Raw genomic sequence first — 6,869 nt, 5'->3', positions numbered from 1 at the left:
ATGCAGGCACTGTGGATGTCAGTCAACAAGATAATTGAGTGGAGAAAAGGTACTCCTCTCAGAAAATTTACAAATAAAGTTACTTTTAGATGTTTAATTACTATTTGGAGCATTGGGATCGCTAAACGAGGGCTTAATGAACAATTTTTTGCCTCAAATCTCAAATTCGACTAAAATCTACATTTTTCTTTTTTTTTTGCATGTAGTTAAAAATTAGCCTGTGCGCATTCTGACTCGTTTTGCCAGCACGGGTCACATATATGCATCATCCACAACCATACACCGCAGCCTTGCAAGCTTTGCATGAGAAGTATGGCCAGCAAAGGCAGCTTGTGCAATCTGAGTTAGGTGCTGAGATCATGAGTACACCACAGCTAAAAATGGGTAATTTCAATGCCTTTGACTCATTCGCCTTATCTGTCCAATCCCTGGTAAGCATGCTGAGGAATCTGGAGGGTCATAACAGATATGAGCTTATGTGTGGTTATGTTGACTGCCTTCTGGGTAAACTGCCACCTATACAGCTTTGTAGAGTACTGCCTGCGCCATGGAAATTTTACAAACTAGTACAGATAGAACCTAGACTCTCCCTGACTTAGCGGCTTGGTTACAAACGAAGTCACAAGCTAAGCGTATCTCTAGCCGAGCAGAAGCTATGTTTCAGTCTGATGCTACAAAGTCATCCGGAAAGATAAAAGACACTCCATGTCATCGAGAGCATTTGACACGTGTACTTCTGACATCAAAGAAATCTGTCAAGTCTTTTGCTCCAGCACAGGTGAAAGCCAGCTCTAAACCAAAGCCCTATTGTCCTCATTTCGACAACTGAGATCATTATCTCAACTCCTGCGATAAATTCAAGAGGCTGACCACCGCTCAGATCGTCACCTGGATCACATAGGGCAGACGTTGTTGTAAATGTCGTAGAAATTATTCAATTGACTCCTGTTACCTCAAGCGACCATTTAACCCTTAAATGCATGAATGTTTCGCCAATCATTATTACATATTCGGGTCTTTAGCGACCCAGACCTATATATCCATCACGAATGGATCTCTAACTGCTGCAATAGCAAAAAACTCCCTTGATATTTTAAGAACAATTACAGAAGAATAAAATAAAGCATATTTTTTTGAAACTTAAAAGGGTTCAATTTGAGCAGATGATTTTACCATCGCTGTCATCGTCAGAGCGCACTTCCACAGTACATTCAGCATCTGTCTCATATTCACGATCTCAGCCAGATTCTCAAAACTATCATTTTCAATGACTTCATTTTCTATATTTTGATCACTGGCAGCTTATTCACCACATCCAGCATCAAATGACAGTGACATTTATATTTCATTGCGTATAGTAATTGCTCTGCAGTAAAGCCATTCAAACCAGTTACATTTTTGCTGATGATATTCGTTTGTTTGTTATGCCTGTGGTAATTATGAGTGAAACGTCACGTCATCATTGTGTATTAAACAGTGCCACCTTGAGGAACAAAAGATGCATTGCACATTTTGAGTCATCAGATATGTAAATATAGTTGTGCAGGAAAAAATACACATTTACATACCTTGGGTCTCTAGCGACCCTATACACTTTTTACAAAAAAAATTATCAGAAAACTGGCATTCTTTTATATTTTACTATTTTTTATCCTTGTTGTATTGTTTATAATTAATAGATTGAGGAATACTAAGAAAGTTGATGTCTAACTAAAAAAAAATGAAGGAGGGAGAGGGTAGAGAATAATGTCCCGGTTCGCTAAAGACCCGACGTGTGCATTTAAGGGTTAAAGTCTGCAAAGAGCTTCACCTTACCTTGCTGCATGACTCGATTAAAGACACTTCCAGAGCAGTGCTTATATTGAGTTTGCCATTGACACAGATCTATCTTGACAGACCAAATCGCTCACAGAAAGTCATTTTTAAAGCTGTCAGAGTTCTCTTGCACAGTGTTGACCAAATGATGGAAGCTCTCACTGTCCTAGATGACAGCTCTGAAAGAACTATTGTCCTTCCTCAAGTGGTTCGACAGCTTGCACTAAGCGGAGCTCCAGAAGTTCTTCCTCTACAGACGATCCACCAGAGCCATTCCAAACTTGATGGGTCCACAGTAACCTTAGAGGTCTCTCCTCTCACCAAACCTACAGAGAGGTTTGTCAATTGTAATGCTTTTACTGCCTCTGGTTTAAGCCGATTCAGCCCGCTAAAGGCCTGCAGCAATGCCAGCAAATTAAGACAGCCCCAACATGTGACATGCTGTATCTACCTTGGTAGGAGTTGTGGCCTAATGGTTAGAGGGTCGGGCGTGTAACCCAAAGGATGCGGGTTCAAGTGTCGGTACCGGCAGGGATTGTAGGTAGGGGGAGTGAATGCAAGAATGTGCAGTGCTCTCTTCCACCCTCAGTTCCATGACTGAAGTGAGACCCTTGAACAAGGCACCAAACCCCCAACTGCTCCCCGGGCACCGCAGCAAAAAAAAAGGCTGCCCACTACTACAGGTGTATGTTCACTGTGTGTGTGCGTTCACTACTCACTGCTGTGTGTGTGCACTTGGATGGGTGAAATGCAGAGCACAAATTCCGAGTACGGGACACCATCCTTGGCCACATGTTTCCACATCCTTTCCTTTTCTTTTGCAAACTGCCACTGTCAGAGTAGACTTGAATGGTGTCCAGTGGTATGCTACACCACTGCTAAGGCGATACCTCAGAGAGGGTATATGGTTCCGTGCCACACTCTCTGGAGCTCAGGTGGCCACAGTGATACAGACTGAACTTACCATTCCCATACATATTCCCAATAAGTCACATATTGAACTGAGTCAACTACGGTGCTGCATTGGTTAAAATCAGAATCCTGTCGATACAAGGTTTTTGTGGGGTCTAGAGTAGCTGAGATTTAGACTTTGACAGATGTCTCCAGATGGAGGTATGTTGATTCCAATAGAAACCCAGCTGACCACATCACCAGAGGTCTTACCTTAGCCGAATTAGCAGGCCCCCACCAATGGAGATCTGGACCATCCTTCCTGACTCAACCACAGGATGTGTGGCCAGTGACACCCAGTACGGAGTTCAAACCTGACCGGAGCGAGATGAAAAGAGCATCCTTTGTTGGAGCAATCACTGTTGCTCCCAGTTCAGTGCCTTCAGACCTCAGTCAATTTAGAACCTGGAAGGAGCTACTTCAAGTGACTGTCGAGTCCTGTGATGGGGCGGCCAACACTGACACCCCTTCTGAAGCCTCAAAATATATACAGGCAGAGAAGTTCCTCTTAGCACAGGCACAGCTTGATTCCGAGGAATTCCGAGCTTTGAAAGCTGGACAGCCCATCCTGATAGACAGATGTTTGAGTTCTCATGCCCCAGAGTACGACAAAGATACTGGTCTTATCAGAGTAGGTGGACAACTTTGTCGGGTTGAAACCCTGCCTTTCAAAATCATTAACCCTATCATCCTAGACCCTTAACATCAGGTCACAAAGTTACTTATCCAAGACATTGATCAATAACTCCATCATCCTGGTGCAGAACAAGTGCTAGCAGAGCTACGGCGCCTATATTGGGTGCTTAGAGGCCGTGAAGCTCTGTGCAAACACTAACATTTCTGTCAGGATTGCCAATTTTGGTGTGCCAAGCCACAGAACCCACAGATGGCTGACCTTCCACCCTGCAGGCTACGCCTGTTCAAACCACCATTCTACTGTACCGGCGTAGACTGCTTCGGGCCCTTTCATATAAAGATAGGCAGGTGCCAAGAAAAGAGGTGGGGGATCTTATACAAGTGCTTAACAACCAGATGTTTACATCTCAATCTTCTTGAACACCTGGACACTAATGCCTTCCTCCTTTCTTTACAAAGCTTTCACTGCATGAAAAGAGGTGTATACCGACCAGTAAACTTCTGTACACACTGCAGAATTTTGGACAAATCCGGGAGTAGTACTGACCAGACAAGGGAAATACCATGGGTCCATATACTGCCAAATACGTACCAATTCAGATGATACTGAGGTATTTTTCCGTTGCCATGTCAAGTTATCCCCTCAAAACATTTTTTCAGGGGCCCTTCACACCTTTGTGCCACTGTGCCCTCCTCTTTTGGTCATTCGTGTTAAACTGGATTGGTTGATTTGAAACTAAACCCATCCCTAAACCAGACAGCTGTTGGGCCACTGAGCACAGACTTTCCTAAAAAAAAATTTAATTGGTAAACTTGCGATTTATCCCACCCAAAACCCTTACAGAAAAGTGGCTTTATTGGTTACATTTAGAGTATATTCCTCCCAAAAACCTTACAGGTGAATAATGTGATTGGTTGCAGACCATGGGGCAGATAGAAAAAATATAGTTTAACCAGCAGTTGATTGTTTGTCTTTATTATAGGAAAATAGTATCCAAAACATACAAACAGTCAGAAAACAATTTCAACAGAAAACAGCATTTAAAAATACAACATCTACTTTGAATGAATGATTTCAAACAAATTCAATAACACCTGAAATGAAGTGTCCCAGCAGACTTCATTCCTCACTGTAGATCCTGTGTGCATCCACATCAACATCTTCCTCATCTTACAGTGAGCTCCACCATTTTGTCCTCCACAATGATATGTCTGTGTTTGTCTCTGTTTACCAGCAACTGCAAAACAACAGTCATGTTGACAATAATCACTACCGGCTAATAGCCTTTTTAAGAAGTTACATCATGTCAATTTCTGAACTTACTGTTGTCTCTCTTTGGCTTTTTTGCCACAACTGTGATTGAGTGTTTCAGCTGGGGCTTTCCGGAATGAAACTATGAAATCTTCTTCCTCATAGCCTCATCATAAATTTTGCAGGATACCTAAATGACATATGTTTAGTAAAATAAAATATTTAATTGGATAGGTGAAACAATATAAAAATGGATAATAAAACATTGCAACAACCTTTTGAACTAATGTTACCATTTATAATCTCTGAAGATGAGTTGACCCAGTCTTGTGTGTAGGATACTGTAGAAAAGCAGAAACATTATCTGAGAAAAATTACAGTATAAATATAGTTTTGACATTTAGTATATTAGTTTTAAACAGTATAAATAATCTTACCTGGTTTGTACATAATGTTGAAGTGGATTCTTCCCAGAAATGTGCAAGCTTACAAATGTTTCAGTCTGTAGCTGTTGGTGTCTTCAAGAAGTGTGACCGACCGGAGATCAGGTCAAACACAAAAGTCTTTGTAGCGGGGGTGGTGTGTGTGTGTGTGTGTTTGTGGTGGTGGTGGTGGGAGGGGATAATCTATGAAGAGTTGGATATATGGGAGACCAGGGCTATTTGACACACTTTTTACATAAAATATTTATCAGGGGAGATGAAAGTATTGTTTGTCTATATTGAGGGGTGAGAACCAGAAGGGGCGTAAGTGACATTTTGGGTGAAATGGAGATACAGGTGCATCTCAATAAATTAGAATGTCGTGGAAAAGTTCATTTATTTCAGTAATTCAACTCAAATTGTGAAACTCGTGTATTAAATAAATTCAATGCACACAGACTGAAGTAGTTTAAGTCTTTGGTTCTTTTAATTGTAATGATTTTGGCTCACATTTAACAAAAACCCACCAATTCACTATCTCAACAAATTAGAATATGGTGACATGCCAATTAGCTAATCAACTCAAAACACCTGCAAATGTTTCCTGAGCCTTCAAAATGGTCTCTCGGTTTGGTTCACTAGGCTACACAATCGTGGGGAAGACTGCTGATCTGACAGTTGTCCAGAAGACAATCATTGACACCCTTCACAAGGAGGGTAAGCCACAGACATTCATTGCCAAAGAAGCTGGCTTTTCACAGAGTGCTGTATCCAAGCATGTTAACAGAAAGTTGAGTGGAAGGAAAAAGTGTGGAAGAAAAAGATGCACAACCAACCGAGAAAACCGCAGCCTTATGAGGATTGTCAAGCAAAATCGATTCAAGAATTTGAGTGAACTTCACAAGGAATGGACTGAGGCTGGGGTCAAGGCATCAAAACCTACATTTCCCATCATCCATTGCACTGATTACACACACAGCTGCAACTAATCAAACACACTTTATAAGCAATGGACTTCCTCTCTCTGATCACTGAGTATTGTTTGCGTTTATCCCTGTGTTAGCGATAGCAACTTTACGGAGCCATTCTGAGTTTGGTCTGAGTCTAAAGCCCTATTCGCACGGGATTAGTTTTATCTGGGGACCTTGTGTGATTTTGAAATTACCACCCACATCTGAAGTTTGTTTGGTGCATTCGCACGGGATAAGCGAAGCCTGTGATTTTACTCAAATTTACTGACTTACCTCCCGGATACGGTGTCAAGGCTTTGAGAGTCCCGTTCTATGGTCCGGTTAGATCGATTTAAAAAAAGAAACTAATAGTTTCGTGCCATGTGTCATTTACATTTCACCGGGTTAAAATAATATCTCAAGCTTTATGCTTGATTTATTTGTAACACATTAACCTCAAAACCTTTTCAGCTTCTCTTTCTGCAAATTGTATGGTGTAGCGATATGACCGCACCCAAAATACTATCAAACACTCCAACGCAGCTCCATTCTTCGCGAAAGATGGATAAAAAAGCGCACAGGAAACAAAAACATCGAAAAATGATATACGACCCGCCAAATGCTGGCCAAATCACAGAGATGCCGATTCGCACGGGACTAATATTATCACAGGACCTCGGTGTTCGGCGAAACATGGTAGGTCATTTGCAGGGGAATTTTTACTTTACAAATTACAGACATGGCCGATTCGCACGGGATTAAGATCACAGACAACCTCCGCAATTATTACAAATGACTGGAGGTCACCAGACAATACTAATCCCGTGCGAATAGGGCTTAAGA

The sequence above is a fragment of the Sinocyclocheilus rhinocerous genome, unplaced genomic scaffold (genome assembly GCF_001515625.1).
Source record: "Sinocyclocheilus rhinocerous isolate Xijiao unplaced genomic scaffold, SAMN03320098_v1.1 scaffold2287, whole genome shotgun sequence".
NCBI classification, from domain to species: Eukaryota; Metazoa; Chordata; class Actinopteri; order Cypriniformes; family Cyprinidae; genus Sinocyclocheilus; species Sinocyclocheilus rhinocerous.
Note: the sequence above shows the minus strand (reverse complement) of the source record.